Raw genomic sequence first — 22409 nt, forward strand, 5'->3', positions numbered from 1 at the left:
ACCTCCTGTCATCAATGGTCCATTGTGACACTGTGGAGCCTAATGAGACCATTGTGACGCTGCAAACTCCAGGGTCCAAAGGTCCATTGTGACATTGCAGGGCTCATGGAATAGAGGAGTCATGTGACATTGTGGAAAGCCTTTGTGCTTTCCTTCCCATGGAAAAGAGCTGTCCAGCTTCTCCAGGTGCCCATGGCTGAGATTGGAATTCCACCTCCAAATTTCCTTAAATCCAAAGACTGCTCCCAGATAGAATCTGCCATTCCTGACAAGTCTGGCTGGCCTTGCCCTAGTGAGGCTCTCACCTGCCTTCCAAATACTGGGGCTGTGTGCTTTCTTTCCTATAGAAAAGAGTTGCCCTTCTCAGCCAAGTGCACATGACCTGAATTGCTATTTCCACCTCCAGCATTCCCTGTTGTGAGAGACTGGAGGAGATTGTTGGCTGGAAATATTTTGGGGGGGGGGGGAGGAAGAAGCAGGTCCATCCTTGCCCTGCCCTGTAAACCCAGCACTGCCCTGGAACCCCAATCCCCCCAGAGCCTCCATCCCAGCCCAGCAGTGTCTGCCAGTCCCTGGCACAGCACAGGCAATGCTCCACAGTCACCTCTGCAGCCCCCAGCCCAGCTCCTGAGGGACCAAATGACCCCAAGTCCCACCTGGGGGAAGGGCCCAGGGAGATCCAGGGGTATTGAGAGCTGACCAAAAGGCAAGCATACATCTTGGCACTACCTCCTCTTGAAATTTCCATCTGAACACCACTGGAATCCAGGAGCTGGTAGCTGTGTGTGCACTTCTCTAAATCTTATTTTTCTCTCTTTCTGTGTCTAGTTGTTCTATATATGTCCTCTTGCAAATTTTGATTAACTTAAAATTGAACGGGTTTAGAGTTTGTGAAGTTGAATGGGCCAAGTCAATGCTTTGAGAAGTGTTTTTTATTGACTGAATGTCATATTAATCCTTTTGCCAAAGTTTCTCTGATTTTCTAAATTTGCCAGTCAAGGCTGTTAGGTTGTTTTGAGCTCCTGAGAATCTCTTGTTGGTATTTCTCTAGTACATAAAACCAAAGTATAGAACAATTGTAATTCCTTTAAAATGTCTCCTTGAGAGAGTTGTTTGGGGGATGGCAGTCAGGGCTTGTCTGACCTGCTTGGCCCAGCCCAGGCAGGGCTTGATGTGGTAGCTAGGGAAGAGGCGCTGCGGAAGATTGTCGCAATGTCATGGAAAGGCAGGACCCTCTGTTTCCCGTAGATAAGACCCTCTGTTACTCATAGATAAGAAACTAACATAGGAATGTGGCCCCACTAACAATAGGAATGTTGCCCCACTAAAGTCAGCAACTTTCCATTCCTTACCCAGTACTTTTCCATTCCCTACTAACCATAGATAAGAAAGACAAACCCCTTTTTGACGTAGAGACCTCTAAGACTATAAGACCCCATGAGAAGAAGTAATAAACGCCATTTGACCGTCCACCACATTGGTGCCTGCGTATGTCATTGGCCCGAACGGCCCTGGAGAGTGGGCTGTCGAGCTGTACCTCAGAACCAGGTCGCCTGCCTTGATATAGAAGGCAACAGCTTTCCCAGCCACATCTCACATTTCCCAGCTGGAGCTGCTGGTGCCTCTGCGTTGTGCTGCCCCAGCCTCAGGGACGCTCTCCTTGTCTGCCCGTTCCCCCACGGTCTCTGGGCAGGGATGGCCTCAGTGGGGGCTGCTGACATCCTCAGCAACTTGGAGGCTGCTGCTGAATTTCACTGCTCCAGAGGCTTGTTCAGCCTTTAGCTCTTCAGTGCAGCAATTCAGTGCTCATTAACATTCAGAACACTTTAACTAGCCAAGCCTCTGGGAATAATTGGATTTTAATTTTCAAATCTTTCGTGGTTAGGTAGATCTCAGTAGCATATTCAAAGTAAATGCATGATATTTAAAATGTCAGCGAGAAGATTTTTTTAGGTCCTATTTAGTTTTGTTTTCCTGGGTTTTTTATTGCTATGTGCAATCTCCAATTGACACTGAATCCAAGTATCTCCTCATGAATTTGAGGAGATATGAAAATCAAGACCCTTCATGGCTGACAATCAATCAGACTCTGTCCCTACTCCCACCCCACCATTCCCCCCATCCAAGCCCTGGCACTCAGAGCAGCCTTGTGCAAATCTGAGCTCCCTCCAGCCTAGGCTGCACCTGCAGCTTTCAGCTCCTTGGCTCCAGCTCCCACCTGCTTTCCTTGGAGAAGGAGCTGCCTGAGACGCAGAGGGATGTTCATTCATTGTCATCCAACAAACCCAAGGGGAGGCACAGCTCCATCAAATGCAAAAGTCATTCTTCTCCCTGAGTCCACCATCCCCCTGATCCTCACAGCCTGTCTGGTTTCCTTCATCCCTGCATTGCCAGGGACTTTGTGGGACAAGGGAGCTCTGCTCTAGGGATGGAGGGAGGTCCAAGTGCAGCCCCCAGAGTGGAAACCACAACTCATCAGGTTTCTGTCCTTTGAGGGACCAGGAACTGCTGAGACTCAGAGACACAGAAAGGTTTATCTTCATGGCCAACATAAAAATTGTGACCATGATAAAATTGAATAAACATCAAAACACTTCCCTCAGGTACTTGTGACATCTCAGCAATATCTGACATGTCCATCATCCAAAAGGGATAGCCATAAAGGAATGACTTTAGACAAAGACGTAATAAGAGGTGATAGAATAGATAAAACTACAACTAAGATGCTGACTAAGGAGTTATTTAAACTTCTGAAAGAGTAGGCAACTCCCTTAAGGTCAAAGCATTAAGCCAGTCAAGGGAGACTCATTGGAATGGTCAGAAAACAGCTGCAGGAAGAAAACTGGGACAGAAGGGAAGGACATAGATCAGCTGCTCTAAATGAAGACATGTCCTTAAACATGGCCATTTAAACAGGAGAGCTGGAAACACGTAAAGGAAGAGGGTCATGACATATTAGACTGAATGTTGGTGACAAGAGTAGAGGGGAAGATCAGTATTCCTTCTCCTGCCATCAGTAGAAGAATCCAGGAAATCCAGGAAATTCCTTCTCTTGGCAGGAATACTTTGCCAATTCTAAGAAGGACTCAAAAGACCCAGATAATTAAGATTTGCTTATAGACAAAAAAACAAACACGTATTAACACCTGTGCCCCTTTCCAGGCAGACATCAGTTGTGTGCCCATGAACAGGCAGTGCCACTTGTGCCCTGAGGTGCCCAGCTAGGATTGCATCTCTCCTAAAGCACCTGAGGGAGAGCAGAGCACCTTGCAAGCTGCAGGTCCCTGACAGCCCTGCAGGACTCCTGTGCCCTCAACATCTGCTCTGCTCCAGTCTGAAACAGGGCCCAGCATGGTGCTGGGATTATCAGAGAGCTGAGGTGTGTGCTGGAATTCAATGCCCTCCCCATCCTGCAGCAGCCCTGCATTTCCCTCCTGCAGCCTTGGTCTCCAGCACAGCCATGGAGGCTCTTTGGGCTCTGGACTGTTCCTGCAGCCCCCAAGGGCAGCTGAGCTCTGCCTTTGGCACAGACAGGCCTGGCCAGTGCAGGCCATGCTCAGCAATTGCTTGTGTGTGCCTGGCCTTGCTGTCAGCCCCGGCAGCGGCTGGGCCTGTGGTGGCCCAGCCATGGTGGCCCAGCCCCTGTGCAGGCTCAGTCCAGGCCGGGAGCATTGTGCCGTGGTGCCCACGGCAGCCTTGGGGCTCTGTGCCCCATGGCCTCCCTGCTGGGCAGCCTCTGCCAGCTCCTGCAGAGCCCCTGGCACCTGTGGGGCTGCACAGACAGCCCTGCCTCGGGCTCTGCCGGCCTCTGGGCCAGCAGAGAGGCAGCCAGGGCTGGCCATGGCCGAGAACAGGCCCTGAGCCTTGCAGGAGGATGAAGCTGGGCCACAGCCAAACTCAGCCCAGGCCAAAGCTGAGCTCAGCAGCCAGGGCTGCCAAGGGCTGGGCACTGAGGCTGGTGCTGACAAATGTTCTGGACCCCCTCCCTCCTCCACCCCTGCCATCAAGGGCACAGAGCAGCCTCCTCTGTGGGACACTTGCCTGTTTGCAATGCCTTGCACAGGCGCTGGCCCTGCCCCACAAGGCCTGGCCTGAGTCCTGCCCCTGCACGCTCAGCCAGGCTGAGATGGACACTGATGGTTTCTGGGCCAGGCTCTCTGAGCCCAGCCCAGCTCCCTGCAAGCTCTGCCAGCTGCCCTGAGCTCTGGGCAGCACCAAGGGCCTCTCCCCAGCCCAGCCCATCCCATGTGGCCCCACAGCTCTGCTCAGACCAGGCTGCTCTGGGCACTGCCCCACGGCATCAGCCCCTGGCAAGGGCACAGCAGCAGCTGCAGCTGCCACAGGACTCAGCCCCAGCCATGGGGGAAGGTGCTTGGCCAAGGCCAAAGGAGGCTCCCTGGCTGCCCTGCTCCCCTCGGGCTGAGGTGCTGAGAGCTCTGCAGCCCCTGCTGCCATCCCATCTGCCCAGGGCAATACAAGAGCCCTGACCTTGGGGCCCTCAAGAGCTGCTCCTGCTCCAGGCCCCAGGCCCATGCCAAAGCTGGGGCAGCAACAAAGCTGTGCCAATTTCTGTTCATTGCTGCTCTAATGGCGATAGTAGAAGAACACAAACATTGTTGAAAGTTCATTTATTTCAAATAAATACAATGTGAGAATCCTGATTTACATGAAGTTTCTGAGTCACAAAAAGAGGGATAATTTGAAATTGGAGGTAATGAATACCATCTGTGCTTTGAAGACAACAGCATCAGAATTTGAAGAAATATAAATAAGGAGAAACTTGGCCTGTCATGATGTGCACCAGGGCCCAATGACAGAAGGAAGCTGGAAGTGTGTGGTAGCTGAAAAGGATCCAGACATCAGAGCCCTGAGAGATGTCTTGAGCTCCTGGTTCCTCAGGCTGTAGATGAGGGGGTTCAGGGCTGGAGGCACGACTGAATGCAGAACTGACAAAATCCAGGGCCAAATCCAGGGATGGGGAGGACATGGAGGGAGGCTTCAGGTAGGCAAATATGGCAGTGCTGACAAAGAGAGAGACCACGGCCAGGTGAGGGAGGCAGGTGGAAAAGGCTTTGTGCCATCCCTGCTCAGAGGGGATCCTCAGCACAGCCCTGAAGATCTGCACATAGGGGAAAACAATGAATACAAAACAGCCAAAACCTAAACAGAAAATAACAACGATGAGCCCAAGTTCTCTGAGCTGGGATTTGGAGCAGGAGAGCTTGAGGATCTGTGGGATTTCACAGAAGAACTGGCCCAGGACATTGCCATGGCACAGGGGCAGGGAAAATATATTGGCTGTTTGCAGCAGTGCATTGAGAAAGCCACTGGCCCAGGCAGCTGCTGCCATGTGGGCACAAGCTCTGCTGCCCAGGAGGGTCCCGTAGTGCAGGGGTTTGCAGATGGACATGTAGCGGTCGTAGCTCATGATGGTCAGTAGGGAAAGATCTGTTGTGATGGAGAACATAAAGAAAAAGAGCTGAGCAGCACATCCTATGTAGGAGATGTCCCTGGTGTCCCAGAGGGAATTGTGCATGGCTTTGGGGACAGTGGTGCAGATGGAGCCCAGGTCGCTGAGGGCCAGGTTGAGCAGGAAGAAGAACATGGGCGTGTGCAGGTGGTGGCCGCAGGCTACAGTGCTGATGATGAGACCGTTGCCCAGGAGGGCAGCCAGGGAGATGCCCAGCAAGAGGCAGAAGTGCAGGAGCTGCAGCTGCCGCGTGTCTGCCAATGCCAGCAGGAGGAAGTGCCTGATGGAGCTGCTGTTGGACATTTGGAATATCTTGGCATTGAGATCTGTAAAAAAAGTAATCATGCAATAGTTGTGTTTTGAAATGACTTTTAATATCTCAGCACAGACTGAGGGGCACTTTCCCCCCATTGCCTGCCCAGGGCTCTGCTGCCTGGAACTGTCCCTGCCAGCAGCTGCTTCCCTATGCCAAGGGCTGGGCCCTGCCAATGCTGCCAAAGCCAAGCCCAGCCCTGGGGGCTCAGCTCTGCCCTGCAGACCCCTCCCAGCTCTGGCACTTCCCAGGGGCCACTCTGGCTCTGCAGGCTTTGATGGCACCATCAGACCAACCCTGAGGAGTCTGGAAAAGTGACACTGTTGCTGCCTGTGATAGGCCCTGTGCTGATTTCTCTCACTGCCTGGTTTATTGAGATCTGAGAGATTTTTTTTTCCCCTCAACATTAACTGAGAGATTAATATCTGTGGACAAAATCCAATTTTGGCAAACTAGAGCAGTAGAGCAAAAAAGCAGGATTTTCTCTTTTTATGCAGCCCCTGTCTCACTATGCTCCATGTATAACCTACTTGGAAATGTTCTACTGTTAAATGTTACCCTAGAAGCAGCCCTGAACAATGCAGCATCCCCACCACACAAGGAGAACACTTCCAAGCATTAGCAGCTGTCTCCCCCCACCCAGATCTTGTCCCCCAGTGCCGGGAGCAGCTGCCAGGACTGGCTGAGAGCTGTCCCTGGCAGGCAGCAGAGTCCCTGCCCCAGCACAGCGCCCTGGGCTGCAGGACCCTGCTCTGCAGGACAGGCCTGGGCACCCCTGGCTGCTCTGCACAAGAGACAATCAGAGAATGTACTCACAGGGTCTGTAGGCATTGGGATGTTCCAGCTTTAGGAGACCACTCCAGGAGCTGCAACTGCATTGTCCTGCAGCCAGAGGTTCCTGTGCCAAGGGCTGGTAGTGATTCTGCCCCAGGCACTTCTCAGCACCTTCCCAACCCTGACTGATTGAAGCTCTCTGTGCCTCTGTGCTGTGCCCAGGCTGGCTGCAGGCAGTGCCCCAGCCCTGCTGGGCTGGCAGAAGAGCTGCTCATCAAGAGAAATGTGCTTTTGAAGCTCTTCTTGGTTACCAGGAGCTGCCTCTGTGCCAGGAGCCCAGCCCAACTCAGCAGCACAGACACAGCACAAGGACCTTAATGAGCCTCTGGAGCTTTGTGCTCAGGCCCTGAACATCAGTCCCTGAGAAGGAGCTGAAGAAACCTCTCCAGAACGCCAAGTCAGAATCACACTCCAAACTTTTAATGGAGTGGACTTTTAATGGGTCCCACTGAGGGACACGACTGAGAAAGTGTCCCCAGGCCCCAGGCAGAGCAGAGAACTGCAGGCAGGGATGACAGGTGGGGACAAAGAGAAGCCAAGTCTTGGTGCCCTGGGGCACAGCAGGGTCTGTGCCACCAAGAGCTGTGAGGAGACTCCTTGTCCTGAGGCCCTGGGGTCTCCTGGCACAGCCCCAGCCAGGCTGGGCACTGTCACCCCCTTCTCCTGCCCTGAGCACCCCCCCTCCAGCCCACATCCCAGTGGCCTGAAGGATCTGCTGGAAGGAGTCCCTGGGAAGCCTTGGGCAGAAATGGCCCTGGGTGCTCCTTCATGCTCCCTGCAGGGACTGCAGGTTTTTCAAAGGACTTTGGCTTTTGCCTTGAATTTCTGAGAGTTTTTGTAATCATGGCCTCCAATTATCTGCTTTAATTAGTCCCTGGAGAGGCTTTGTCAATAACAACACTCAGTGGGGTTCATTACTGCTTCAAGGTACTTCAGTTATTTTAAGCTACTTGGTGTTTCCCTTTTGATGGACTCTGTAAGAGGTTTGTGCAATCACAGCCCCAGTTATCTGCTTTAATGAGTCCCTTGAGAGTTTTGTACTGACACTCAGTTGGGCCCATTAATGCCTTGAGATACTCAAGTTTTTAAAGGTACTTTATGGATTTAAGACTACTTTTAGGTACTTTTAAGGTGTTTCCTTCCCATACTGAGTCTCTGAGAGGTTTTTGTGCTATCCTGGCCTCCAATTCTCTCCTCCCGGGAGTGCATGATGATCCTGTGTTGAGTATCTTCCTCCTTTCTGTTTTACAACAAAGATGGAACTGAAAGAATTTTGTAAGATTTTCTAGAAGGATCCAAACAAACATGGGACAATTAACAATACAACAACAACTAAGATAATTAATAGCCCTGTTTTAGCTAGATATCATCCAACTCTTTAGTACCTTGGATTGGAAGAGTTTATTGACCCAGTCTTTGTTTTCCACTTGAAGATTCTTGAACCCTTCCTTCAGTACCTGAATGCTCTTGTGGATTGACTCACTGTGGCTGGAGGGGTTCATACAATACATCCCTCAGAGTCTACGCAGCCATGCTCATGTGCCCAGAGTAAAAACTCTATCGTTGTTCTGCAAGGTGGCATGTCTGATGGTCTCTATATCTGAGAGCAGGCCACTCAATGTGAGGGACATAGCACTGGTTTGCTGACTTAACAGGCACCCAGGATGGTCCAAATGTCCTAAAGCTTTAGCTGCATCCACCCAAGGTAATCCAAACTGGGGGTGCTATCATCCGATACCTGGATTAAAGCTTTCAAAGACATCTCTTTGATATCATCCAATACTTCTCTGAGGATACCTGCTGTTTGTTCATCTGGTAGGCTGTATTGTCCTTCTCCAGCTAGACGGTTGATTGTCAATTCTGCCCTTGCCTCATTATTAGCATAGTCTGCTATCAATTGATTTAGTAAACACTTCCATCCCCCTTTCCACAGGGTGTGTTCTGTAGGTGACAACAACATGGTCATATTATATTTTAAATCATAGGGGGTTAACATATGTGCTGTAAACATGGCCCTCATTAGGCCATTAAAACAAGGTAAGTCCCTCCTATGGTCTTTAGCTGCCCTACACAGATCCTTGATTTCCTTGCAAGCCAATGGCTGATACCTGGGATTCTGCCCCCTTCTTTCATAACATACGAGGGCAACGAGGAGTTGTTGAGACTGTTTGCCTGTCTCCTTCCTTAACTGCTTCTTTCCGGATCCTTTCCTGGGGATCTTCTGGGGCTGAGGGGTGAGGTGGCTCTGGGGAATCCAAACTGTCTTCTGGGGATGAAGAGCAACTTGGAGCAGAAACATTTGGATTAGAAACACTGTGACTGTTCGGTTTAGTATCTTTGATCATGGGGTTATATTGTCGCCAGAGGGGGAGGCAAAGGGCACTGCCATTTTGTCAGGTGTTGGGAGGAAGGGCCTTGATTTAGGATGGCGGACTTCTGGGGTGGAGTTCTGGAGGCATGGCCCAGGGTGAAGGTGGAATGACTGACAGTGAGGCATGACCCACAGTTGTGGGGGTGGAGTCTGGAGGTTCATTCAGGGCAGAAGAGAAAGCAGGAGGTGGAGGAGCCAAGATGGAGAGAGGATGGTCAGGCTCAGGGGCATCTGGAGAATTTTTAATGATCTGCCTTAGGATTGATTTTAACTTGTTCTTTGAAGATATTTGGTCATGATCTCTGAAAATTAACTTAAAGCATCGATATACACACCTTTCTACTTTGGATATCTGGCTGCCCATTTTTCTCTTTCTCTGCCTTACGTAGAACAGCCACTGGAACACCCTAAATCAGTTATGGGATGTCGGTGTATATTGTAAAAAGACAGTGACAAAATGGGCAATAATTGTCCTATGTGTCCCCAAACCCACCTGCAATCCTATGCAGGTGAAACTGTCATTTTCCCTTGTGGATCCTGGCCAAGGTCCCTCAAAGAAATGATGAATCTGCCAGCCTGGCACAATCCAAAATCCTGGGGAGCACTGGCCTGTCCATCAGCTAACCCCAGTTGACATGACTGAATGTCAGGGTCCCTGTTGGGGTGCCAAATGTCGCAATGAGGGTGGCTGTGACAAAACTTTCTGGTTCCTCAACTTCAGGGCAAGCGTGGTGAAAATGAAAAGGAGCAGATGCTGGGGAAGATGAAACAGAAAAGCCTTATAAATATGATTGCCTGGCAAAAGATTTTGAAAATATGGAAACTGTCAGATTGAAATGAAAGCAAGCTTTGAGATACCAAGCCTTAGTTACTGAACAACTGGAAAACAATGGTATGGATGGCTGAAGGTAATCCCCTTTTGATGAAACAACTCCCTCTGCTTGCAGACAGGTCCAAGGGTCAGAGCAGACCCTACTAGCTTGGCAGAAGGGGTCCAAAGAGTAGTTTTTAGGGTTTAAAATGTAACACAGTATGGTAATGTAATGATTCTTATAGGCTGTATGTAGATGCTATAAGATTTGTATCTTGTACTACATTAGTTACTGAAAATTAGAATATGCAGCACAGAAGATTTATTGTATTGTAACGGGAACTCCCCTCCTCTTTTGGGCATCCATTTTGGGCGCCTCTTTCAAGCTCCTCTTTCGGGCCTGCTCCGAGCTGTGGCTGGCAGCTCCAAACAAGGCCCCTGCACCCACACCCTTTGCAATAAAGCACAAGTTGAAAGACCTGGCCTCAGAGATCTCTCACCTCCATCCATCCCAACCGTCCTACCCACCAATGCTACAACAAGCAGGATCAATTGAGTTGCCCAAAAAGAACTTTAGTAACAGGGTGAAAAACAACAAACATGGAGAAGTCAAGCACAGGACGAGGGATGGGATTCAAAGACCTGAGAAAAAGGCAAAGCAACAATATATACACTTGAGGGTAGAACACTCTAGAAGAATAACCCTGTAGGGGAAACAAGTTACCACTGGAGGAGAAGAACTTGGACTACTTAGCATAACAACACTAAAGGCTTATGGGGGAACTCTCAAACTTACCCTAAGTTAAATGAATGATTCCCAAGGCTTGAAACTCATGCCCAATTCTTTTGGGGTAAAATCCATCTGACTCTGAGTTACAGCTGGGCTTACTTCCACACCGCTGCTTTGCTCTGGTCCTTTGGGCCCAACAGAACCACAATGATGTGCAATGGTTCCACAAGGCTCCACAGTGTCACAATAGTCCCTTGGATCCATGGTGCTCTGTAGTGTCACAATGGCCAAATGAAGGTTTCACAAGGCTCCCAAATGTCACATTGGTCTCCATAGGAAGGAAACCACTTAGCCCCATGTTTCAGAAGCTGATGAATGGCAACCACCAGAGGCCAAGGCAAGCCTGACATGTCTGTCCTGGCAGGTTTGCTTGGAGCAGCTCATGGATATTTGAAATTATGAATGCGGAGTCACAGTTTCAGACATTTGTGCCTGGAGAAGAGGGATGGGAGTTTTTTCCATAAAAAGAAAAGCGCAGAGCCCTTTCCAGTGTTTGGAATATAAGTGAATGCTATCCCTCAGGAGTCAAAGACCAGCCCGACTTGTCTGTCCTGGTAAATTTTGTCTGGGAGCAATCCTTTAATGCACAAAAATTTGGAGGTGGAATCCTAATTTTGGCCATGGATGCCTGGAAAAAATGGACAGTTCTTTTACATAAAAAGAAAAGTCCAGAGCCCCAGTGTTTCAGGGGCAGATGGGAGCAGCCTTCCACATTCCCAGGTCAGCCAGACCTGTCAGGTGACCCCTGGGAGGCCAAGGCAGACACACCTATTTCATGTTCCCTTGGTTCCACAGGGCTCTGCAGTGTCACAATGGCTCCTTGCTTCCATGAGGCCTTGCAGTGCCAAAATTGGTCTCTTGCTTCCATGATGCCCTCAGGTGTCATAATGGCCCCTTGATTACACAAGTCCTTAAGGATCTTAATTCTCTTTATGGCTCCACAAGGCCCCACATTGTCCTAATGGTCTTTGGGTTCCATGAAGCCTCACTGTGTCCAATGGCCCCTTGGTTCCATTGGGGCCCAGTAGTACAACAATGATTTCCTTGGCTCCACAAGTTCCCAAAGTGTCACAATGGCCCTTTCCTTCCATGAGGCCCTGCAGGGTCACAATGCTCTCCATGATTCCATGGAGTCTTTCAACGCCACAATAATCTCCATGGATCCACAGAGCCCTGCAGGATCACAATGGCGCTTTGGCTCCACAATGCCCTGAAATGTAGCAATGGCCTCTTGGTTCCACAAAGCTCTGCTGCTTCACACTGGCCCCTTGGGACCATGCGGCTCAACAGAGCCACAAAGATATCCTTGGTTCCACAAGGCCGCACAGTGTCACAGTGGCCCCTTGGATCCATGGTACCCTGCAGGGTCAACATGTTCCCCTTGGTTCCACAAGTTCTTACAGTGTAACAGATTCCACAAGGGCCTGCAGTGTCACCATGGCCCATTGGTTCCACAATGCTCCGCAGTGTCACAATGGTCTCCATAGGAAGGAAACAAGTGAGCAGTGGTGCAGGGGCAGATGGGAGGCAGTCACCAGAGGCCAAGTCTAGCCAGACTTGACAGTATGGGCAGATTTTGTCTGGGAGTAACCCTTGCATATAGAGAATTTTAGATGCACAATCTCAATTTTGGCCATGGGTGCCTAGACAAGAAAGACAGTTCTTTCCCATAGGAATAAAACCACAGAGCCCCAGTGCTTCATGGTCAGATGGGAAGTGGCCCTTGACATGTCAAATTCAGTGGGACCTGTCAGACAGCACCCATGAGTCCAAGCCAGGCAGACCTGTTCCATGTTCCATTGACTTAATGGGTCCTAACACTGTCACAATGGTCTCCTTGATTCCATGAGGTCTGGCAACGTCACAATGGCTTCTTGGTTTCATGAGCCCCAACAGAGTCACAAGGGTCCATTGGCCCCATGCAGCCCCGCTGTGAAACAATGGCTCCTTGTTTCTATTTTAAATCAATCACAATCAAACCACAGTTCGATCATTGATCCTTGCTTCCATAGGCCCCCTGAGCTGCACAATGGTCTCCTTGATTCCCTGATGCCTGGATTCCACAGTCTCACCATCGTTTCCTTGGATCTCCATTGTCACAACTAACCCATGGTTCCATGAGGTTCTGTAGTGTCACCATGGTCGCTGTCAGAGGGTGGATGAGATCAATATCCCGAGACACCTTGGGATGCTCGGAATGCCCGTGTGGGGCCAGGGCTGGGTCAGGCCTTGGTTTGTGGTGGGACAGAGCCCTGCCCCCAGACCTGGCCTGGCAGAGCTGTCAATCACACAGCAGGGGGTGATGTTAACCCAGCTCTGATTGGCCCAGCTGTCAATCAATCACACACTAGCAGCAGGGGCTACCCTGGCTCTGATTGGACAAGCAACTGGCAGTCCCACCCCAGGGGTGGGCCCATGAAGGCCCAGGGGATTTAAAGCCAGAGCACGAGGCCCAGCGTCTGGATCCTGCTTTCTCCTTGGGTTTCTCTGTAAGTGATGCTGGAACCTGAGCTGTTGGTACCTATGTGTGTGTCTTTTTATGGATCTTCTGTCTTTCTGTTCTTCTCTAGTTCTTCTCCGTCAAATCCTACTTACCTGGAAAATTTTTGGTTAACTTCACATGTTAAGGATTAATAGATTTTAGATTAAATGTGTGGGAATCCAAGGCATAGGGAATATTTCTGTCTGCTCTGAGGGGTCCTGACCCCCAGAGAAACACTGCCTTTCACCTTCACCCATGGAGAGGACTTCCAGGAATTTGAGAACTATTAGAATTTTCCGAAGTGTGACATAGTTTAGAGGGTATTATGCTATGTTCCTTGGGTGAGAAATTTAGGTTTTGGGGTTTTTAGTATGGTGTAGAAAGGCAGCAAGATGGAGGAATTGGGGTGTAGTCCCTGTCATCTTCATCTACTCAATTTTCTGCAGTGTTGGTGGCACAGGGTGATTGGTCAAGGAAAGCACAGTGCAGATGTTATGTGGACAGTCAAGGGATGACTTATGTGTAGATAAGTAGAAATAATACACGTTTTAAGAGTTGATTGGATGAGACAACTTTAAAAGACCTTGAAACCGTACATTTTAGAGCCATTTTGAGGTGTTTGTTCCAGCATTCTGAGCCTCCCGTGGACAGCAATGCAAAACTTTAGATAAGATAACAATAAACAAGAAGCTGAAGACTGAAAAAGTCCCATGCACTTCCTTTTACCTGGCAGAGAACTGCTACAGCAGGATTTCCCACATCGAGAGAGCCCCCAGAAAGGCCCAACATAAAACAACCATCAATACCTGGTGCCCTGACAATGTTTGAAATAAGTAGGCTTTTTTCCATAAAGTTGTTTACTGAAGGGTGTTGTCTTAATTAGCCATTCATGTGAAATGTGTTGATAAAATGACCAATGAGGTCCACCTGAAGATGTAAAAGTCGATGTATGAATAAATGGGTAGGTTTTAGCCCTTAGCCTTCTGATGTGAGTCTGTGTCATCTCTGACTAAGTGGTGATATGTGGGGATCTGTGGGGGCTACGGGGGATCCTTTCTGCACTTCATGACCCAACAGGAGCTTCTCTAATATTAAACTTTGCCTGAAGTTCCCACTGTGCCCATGACAGGAACCCCTGTGAGTGTCTGGGATACCCTGGCTCTTTGGCAGCCTGGGGACTCCTGGGATGTCACCGTGGAGCCCCAGTGAGTGCCCGTGACAGATCGGTGCCTTTGCAGCCCAAGGTCCCCTGGGATGTTACCATGGAATGGCTTTGGCTGCCTCTGACCACAGGGCTCTTTAACATCCCCAGAAAGTCCTGGGAGGTCTCCATGGAGCCCCTGTCTGTGCCTGTGACATTCCAGCTCTGGAACAGCCTGGAGACTCTTGGAAAGTCCCCATGGAACACCCTGCTGCTATGGTCAGTTTCCATGGTAACCATCACCAGCCTCCTGTTGCTATGGTCAGTTTCCAGGGCAACCATCACCAGCCCCCTGTTGCTATGCTCAGTCCCTTGGCAGCTCCATGGAGACCCCATGCCAGGGGTGGTTGCCATGGACACCAGCTCAGGCCTGCAGCCACAGCCCATTGCCATGGCAACCATTGGCAGCCCCATCCCCAGGCTCATGGGATCCCAGAACCACAGAATTGGCTGAGCTGGGAGGGACCCATCAGGATCCTCCAGTCCAACTGCTGGCCCTGCACAGGACACCCCAACAATGCCAGCCTGGGCCTGGCAGCGCTGTCCAAACGCTGCTGGAGCTCAGAGAGCCCTGGAGCTGGGACCCTTCCCTGGGGAGCCTGGGCAGGGCCCCAGCAGCCTCTGGGCAAAAACCTTTTCCTGACATCCAACCGGATCCTGCCCCGACTCAGCTGCAGCCGTTCCCTCCACTGCTGTCCCTGGGCACCAGAGGGAAGAGGTTCCCACAGCCCCAGCCAGGGACCCGCTCCCAAGGCTGTTGCCATGGCCATCAGGGCTGGGACCAGCTGGGATGCTCGGTTTCCATGGGCCGGGGTTCAGGAATGGGATTCCGCAATTTCTTGCTCTTCTTAAACCGCGCTGCCCTCGCTGCCCTTCCACTTCCCATGGAAAGCACAAAAGGCAAAGATCCTAAGCTGGGATAAGAACCATTTATTGGGAACAGCAATGAGATAAGGAACAAACAGGAACAAAAACAATATTGATAACAGAAGCAATAAGTAAAACTATTTGCAGAGAAAACTAAAACATCAACAATTGGCTCTTCACGGCAATGTATTTCCTCCTGTCTGCAAAGGACACCCTTCTCCCTGGGGTGAGAAAGAGTCTCTTTCCTGCCCCTGGCAATGACCTGAGGTAGGAGTGAATGTAATGACAGGGCCATAGCCAGACCCTCATGTTCTTTCATCCCACATCATGTCATTGGCAGGGGCAGGAAAAGGGACAGGTGTCTTCCTAGCATGGATCACAGGGAACATGGATCACCAAGGGCTCTTTCCAATATGGGTCCTCCAATGAGGGATGAAGCTGGAGCTGGGCATGAAGCTCTTCTGCTGTTGGGGCACTGACAGAACGTCCCTTACCGGTGCTTCCATTGGTGACTGGTCAAGTCAGAGCTCTGGGTGAAACTCTTCCCACACTGGGGACACTCGAAGGGCCTCTTCCCTGTGTGGATGCGCTGGTGCCTGATGAGGGTGAACTTATGCTTGAATCCCTTCCCACAGTCAGGGCAGCGGAAGGGCCTCCCCTCTGTGTGAATCTGCTCATGGAGACGGAGATTTGAGCTGGTCTGAAACCTCTTCCCACACGTGGGGCACTCGTAGGGCCTCTCCCCAGTGTGGATGCGCAGGTGGATGATGAGGTGGGACTTGCGCTTGAAGCCCTTCCCACACTCAGGGCAGAAGAAAGGCCTCTCCCCAGTGTGAATGAGCTGGTGCCTGAGGAGATCGGAGCTGGTCCGAAAGCTCTTCTGGCACTCGGGACACTCGTAGGGCCTCTCCCCAGTGTGGATGCGTTGGTGGGTCACAAGGGTGGACCTGTAACTGAAGCCCTTCCCACATTCCCCACACTCGTAGGCCCATTCCCTGGTGTGGACCATCTGGTGGCTGATCAGGGTGCTGCTCTGCTTGAAGCTCTTCCCACACTCTGAGCACTTGTGGGGATTCTCCCCATCATGAAGCTGTTCACGAACCACCAGCTCTGTGCTCTGGCTGAAGCTTTGTCCACCTTCCTGGCTCAGGGTGGGTCTTTCCTGCTCAGCGCACACTGGGCTGGGTTTTGAGCCCCTCTTCCTGTGGAATCTCCGGGGATTATCCTCCTCATTGAATTCCTGGGCCACGGAGCTGCTCAAAACGACCTCCTCCTCCAGGTTCTGCCGTGGGGATTTGTCCTCCCTGGTCTCCATCCTCAGCTCCTTCTCTGGGGGAGGAAGGACAAGGAGAGGATGGGATTTGCCCCCATGCCAGAGGGAAATGGAAGGAGATCCCCACAGCACATCCCTGGAAGGACGGCATTGGCACCAGGGTTGTCCTGCAGCCAGGGGCCGTGCTGGGCTGGGAGATGGAGCAGGAGAGAGGGGGAAAGGGGCACTCACTTCCTCCTCACCTGCCTGGGTGTCCTGGGGCATCTTCCTCTTCCTTGCAGTCTCTCCCTCCATCTGGCTAAGTTTTAGGAATGGGAAATTCTGTTTTGGGAGGAAAACAAGAAATGAGCACACTAAATTTTGTAGTGAATTGAAGGCAAACCAGGGGGAGAGTCTAAGTCAGAATTCCAGTTCAAAAACAAAATTAGGATCAAGGCAATGATACAGAAACACTGCCTTAAACTGACAGAGTCGGGATATAACCTGACAGCCTGTTGGTCAGGGTGGTGGCTGCAGTCGTGTTGGAGTGATGAACGTGATTCTGTCCAAGAAGTGATGCTGTAGAAGAATCTGGTCTTCCTCTGAAGGTCCAGTGGTGGTTCTGGAGCTCTTGTCCTCTGGGAATCCAGTAGACAAGGTGCTGCTGGTGTTGCCAGCCTCAGCTTATATCCAGGTAGGAATTCTTGGATCCTCCCCCTGGGCGGAGCATCCCACAATGGGATGATCGAATTTTATCAGTCCTGCAGTGACACTCAATGGCCCATTCACAGATGATATCTCCCCTGGAGGGCGTTATCAGGGGTGAGTCATGGAAGAGATAAAGAACACTGCCCCACCTGCTTATAGCAGTTGATGAACATGGGGATTGAAAACATGCATTTGGTTACATCTTGCATTGCAACCTGAAACAGTGGGGTAATCCCTGCTCAGGGAGTGAACACCACCCCCCTTACCCAAACTGGCTTAGGTGTAAAACCCCCACCCCGGGAAGGCCACACACACAGGGGACAATGTCACAGTTGGCCCTGCTCCAGGTGAGGCCTCTGTCCCTTGTAACTCCCTTACTCTCCCCCGTTTTCTCTTTCTTTCTAACTCTCTCTCTACCTCACATTTACTGTTCAATAAAATCCACCTTGGATTTGGTCTTGTTAGTATCTTAATTGGGGCAGAGGAATCTCTCCAACAAGTTTCTTAAGCAGATTGTGACATTATTTTGCCATAGTGGGTTCAGAGCACTGTTGTCTGACCCCAAGTGCCTTTGACAACAGCATGGTTCCCTCCTCTGAGGAGGTTATGGTTCTCTCTGGAGGAACTCTTGGAAACTTGGACACAGCTTCCTCTGAGCACCTTATGGGAGAACTGATGAGGAAAATGGCTGTTAGAGGTGGCCAGTGAAAAAGAAAATATTTTGTTGTCCTTCCTTGAAAAGTTTGTTAAAATCACTGGAGAAAAGGGAGCAAATGTTACCAGCGAGACTGACAAGGTTCATTCACCCCATGGTGAGGAACACAAGGCTCCTTAAAGTCCAACAGAAAGTGCAATTCAAGTAGCTAATTCCCAAATAACTCTGGAATTCACAGGCTTGGGTTCTTTGCCAAATGTGAGCATCATTATTCTCTTCATCCCTGTCACCTTTGTGACAACTACACAGAGTTTCCCCTTCCTTTTATTAATCTGTATTGGGCCTAATTTCCACTTTTCTTTTATTGGAACCTGCCAGCAGCTGAGCTGGAGCTGTGCAGGAACCAATGAAACCTGGAATTGCCAGAGAATTTCTTCTATTGTCAGTTTATTCCTGTTTGGGATTTGTTTGCATTTCCATCACATGTGACTCTCGGGAAAATCAAATATTCATCAAAGTATTTTATGTAGGATTAAGTTTGATTTATGCCTAGTTTATTTTGTCCAGTGCCCTGGGGATGCTCAAGGGGTCTCTGTGCCTCTTGCCCTGGGGGACGCTCAGGAGGAATTTTTTGCGATTGTCCCTGTCCCTGTCACCCTAGCCCATGCCCTGGGAGTGTCCTTGTCTCTGTCACCCCAGGCCATTCCCCAGGGGGTCTCCATCATTCTCACCCCAGGAAATGCCTGGGGGGTCTCCCTCCCTCTCACCCTGTGCCAGGGGATGCTCGGGGCCATCTCTGTCCCTCTCAGCCCAGGGGATGCTCAGAGGTCTCTGTCCCCTCACCCTGGGGGATGCTCAGGGGGTCTCCGTCCCTCTGGCCTCAGGCAATGCCTGTGCAGGGCTGGGCACCAGGGGCTCTGTGTCCCTCTCACAGCTGAGGATGCTCGGGGGTGGGGGGCTCTCTGACCTTCTCACACCTGGGGAGGCTGGGGGGTTCTCTGTCCCTCTCAGCCCTGCTGTGACCCCACCCAAACATCATCAGGGTCAGAGGGACGGAGACACCCCCAAACCCCCAGAATGGCAGAACCTGGGATTTGGTTTGGGGCTGAGGATTTAGGAAGGGGCTGGAATTGGGGCTTGGCTTGGAGTTGAGGCTGAGAATTGGATTAGAGCTGGGATTGGGGTTAAGGCTAGACATGGGATTGGCTTTAGGGCTGGGGTTGTGATTGAGTCAGGGGCTAAACAAGTTTGGCACTGGGATGAGAATAAATACAGAACTGTGAGTGTGTCTAAACATGGAGGGAGATTGAGACCAGGATCAGGGTCAGGTTTGGGACTGAGCTCACCCAGAGTGGGACAGGGGGGATGTCACTGCGGGATGTCCCTGGCATTGTCCCAGCCCTCCTCAGGCACCTCCACACAGGGGGGGCAGCTGGGTGCTCCAAGATCCAGGTGCTCCCACTCTCCCACCTCAATATGAGGTGAGCATTCCCTGAGGGCAGCCCTGACTTTGACCCTTGGGGCTCTGATATCAGCTGTCACATCCCTGTGGGAGCAGCTACAGACAGGAGGAGAGATTTCCCCCCCACCTAATTCAAGTGGAAAGATGAAGCCCAGCTGCCCTTTTCTTCTGGTGCCTCCTCCTCTCCTTTTGGCAAGGATGTCAAACTCACCAGAAGCAGGAAAATCCCCATTCCCTGTGTCCTGGAAGGCTCGGGAATGCCCCTCTGGGATCCATGGCACACACTCCCAGGGGCTGGAATTCCAGTTCCCTGCCAGGAAAAGATGTTCCTGCCCTGGAAGGAAAAGCTCTCAAGAAGGAGCCAAAAGCCAAGTGGAGCAAGATCCTACAGTGATGTTTCACTGCCAGCCTTCATATCTTCACCCATGGTTGTTGTTGGTCCTGGATTGGGAATTAAATCAGGGCAGGGTCTTTGGTGGGAGCTGCCCTGGGTCAAGGGAGATGCTGAGAGAGAAACAGAGCAGGCAAAGAAAGGTAGGAGAGAAAGGAAGGCACAAACACAATCAGCTGAGAAGGTGGCGCTCTGAAAACAAACCAGAACTGACTGAAAAGGAATATGTCAGAACAAAATAATTTTGCACAATTCATTTACTATCAAAACACAATTTCTTCCCATTCTCACAAACCTCTTGCCATTGTCATTCAGCAGAGCTATCAGAAAATTCTTCACTCTGAGTGGATGTTCCAGGCTGCAGCTACAAGGAAACAGGGAATGGGAATTTTCCTGCTCCTGGGGAGTTTGACATCCTCAGCTGAGGAGAGGAGGAGGCACCAGAAGAAAAGGGCAGCTGGGCTTTTTCCATCCACAAGTTCAGCCCTTCTGGGGCTTTGGGGGTCTCTCTGTCCCTCCGACCCCGATGATGTTTGGGTGGGGTCACAGCAGGGCTGAGAGGGACAGAGACCCCCCCGGCCTGCCCAGGTGTGAGAAGGTCGGAGAGCCCCCCCACCCCCGAGCATCCTCAGCGGAGAGAGGGACACAGAGCCCCTGGTCCCCAGCCCTGCACAGGCATTGCCTGAGGCCAGAGGGATGGAGACCCCCCGAGCATCCCCCAGGGTGAGGGGACAGAGACCCCCGAGCATCCTCTGGGCTGAGAGGGACAGAGACTGCCCCAGACATCCCCTGGCACAGGGGTGAGAGGGAGGGAGACACCCCAGGCATTTCCTGGGGTGAGAATGATGGAGACCCCCTGGGGAATGGCCTGGGGTGATAGGGACTGGGACAAAACCCCTAGGGAATGGTCTGGGACAGGGTAAAACCTCCTGAAGCACACCCCAGAGTGAGAGGCACAGAGGCTCCTCGATCAACCCTGGGCACTGGACAAAGTAATGTTGTTTCTTGTCAGAAATCAAAATTAATCCTAGATAAAATGCCTTGAATTTGCTTTTCCCACAAGTCACTTGTGATGGAAATGCAAACAAATCCCAAAATTTTATAAAATTACAATAGAAGCTATTTTGTGGCAAATCCAAATTCCATTGGTCCTGCACAGCTCCAGCTCAGCTGCTGGCATATTCTGATGAAAGAAACGTTGAAATTAGGCCCAATACGGATTATGAAAAGGAAGGGGAAGCTCTGTGTAGCTGTCACAAAGGTGACAGGGACAAAGAGAAAAATTATTCAAACATTTGGCAAAGCCTCCAGCCTTTGAAAGAGAGTGACAGGGACAGAGACCTCACCTGGGGCAGGGCAAGTGTGTGACATTGTCCCATGTGTTTGTGGCCTTCCTGGGGTGGGGGTTTTACACCTGAGCCAGTTTGGGTAAGAGGGGTGGTGTTCACTCCCTGAGCAGGATTACCCCGCTGTTTCAGGTTGCAATGCAAGATGTAACCAAATGCATGTTTTCAATCCCCATGTTCATCAACTGCTATAAGCAGGTGGGGCAGTGTTCTTTATCTCTTCCATGACTCACACCTGATAATGCCCTCCAGGGGAGATATCATCTGTGAATGGGCCATTGAGTGTCACTGCAGGACTGATAAAATTCCATCATCCCATTGTGGGATGCTCCACCCAGGGGGAGGATCCAAGAATTCCTACCTGGATATAAGCTGAGGCTTGCAGCAGCTTGCCTACTGGGTTCCCAGAGGACAAGAGCTCCAGAACCACCACTGGACCTTCAGAGGAAGACCAGACCCTTCTACAGCATCACTTCTTGGACAGAATCATGTTCATCACTCCAACAGAACTGCAGCCACCATTTAATGGGACTGCAGCCAGCACCCTGACCAACAGGCTGTCAGGTTATATTCTGACTCTGTCAGTTTAAGGCAGTGTTTCTGTATCATTGCCTTGATCCTAATTTTGTTTTTGAATTGGAATTCTGACTTAGACTCTCCCCCTGGTTTGCCTTCAATCCGGTACAAAATTTAGTGTGCTCATTTCTTGTTTTCCTCCCAAAACAGAATTTCCCATTCCTAAAATTTAGCCAGATGGAGGGAGAGACTGCAAGGAAGAGGAAGATGCCCCAGGACACCCAGGCAGGTGAGGAGGAAGTGAGTGCCCCTTTCCCCCTCTCTCCTGCTCCATCTCCCAGCCCAGCACGGCCCCTGGCGCAGGACAACCCTGGTGCCAACGCCGTCCTTCCAGGGATGCACTGAGGGGATCTCCTTCCCCTTCCCTCTGGCACGGAGGCAAATCCCATCCTCTCCTTGTCCTTCCTCCCCCAGAGAAGGAGCTGAGGATGGAGACCAAGAAGGACACATCCCCACGGCAGAACCTTGTGGAAGAGGCCGTTTTGAGCAGGGCCACGGTGCAGAATTGCAACTGGGAGGAAATGCGTCAGAGATTCCACAGGAGTAGGGGCTGCAAACCCAGCCCAGTGTGCTCTGAGGAGGAAAGACCCACCCTGAGCCAGGAAGGTGGACAGAGCTTCAGCCACAGCTCAGAGCTGGTGGTCCATGAGCAGCTTCATGATCGGGAGAATCCCCACAAGTGCTCAGAGTGTGGGAAGAGCTTCAGGCACAGCAGCACCCTGATCAGCCACCAGATGACCCACACTGGGCAATGGCCCTACAAGTGTGGGGAGTGTGTGAAGGGCTTCAGCTGCAGCTCCGCCCTCATCACCCACCAACGCATCCACATTGGGGAGAGGCCCTACGAGTGTCCCCAGTGTCAGAAGAGGTTTCAGACCAA

General features: G+C 51.0%; 1 pseudogene; it reads left to right on the forward strand.

The window, feature by feature from the left end:
• LOC131094972 (zinc finger protein 850-like) overlaps nt 1-22409 on the forward strand; it is a 590323-nt pseudogene that overhangs the window by 483875 nt on the left and 84039 nt on the right.

Source organism: Melospiza georgiana, chromosome 32, assembly GCF_028018845.1.
Source record: "Melospiza georgiana isolate bMelGeo1 chromosome 32, bMelGeo1.pri, whole genome shotgun sequence".
Taxonomy (NCBI): Eukaryota; Metazoa; Chordata; class Aves; order Passeriformes; family Passerellidae; genus Melospiza; species Melospiza georgiana.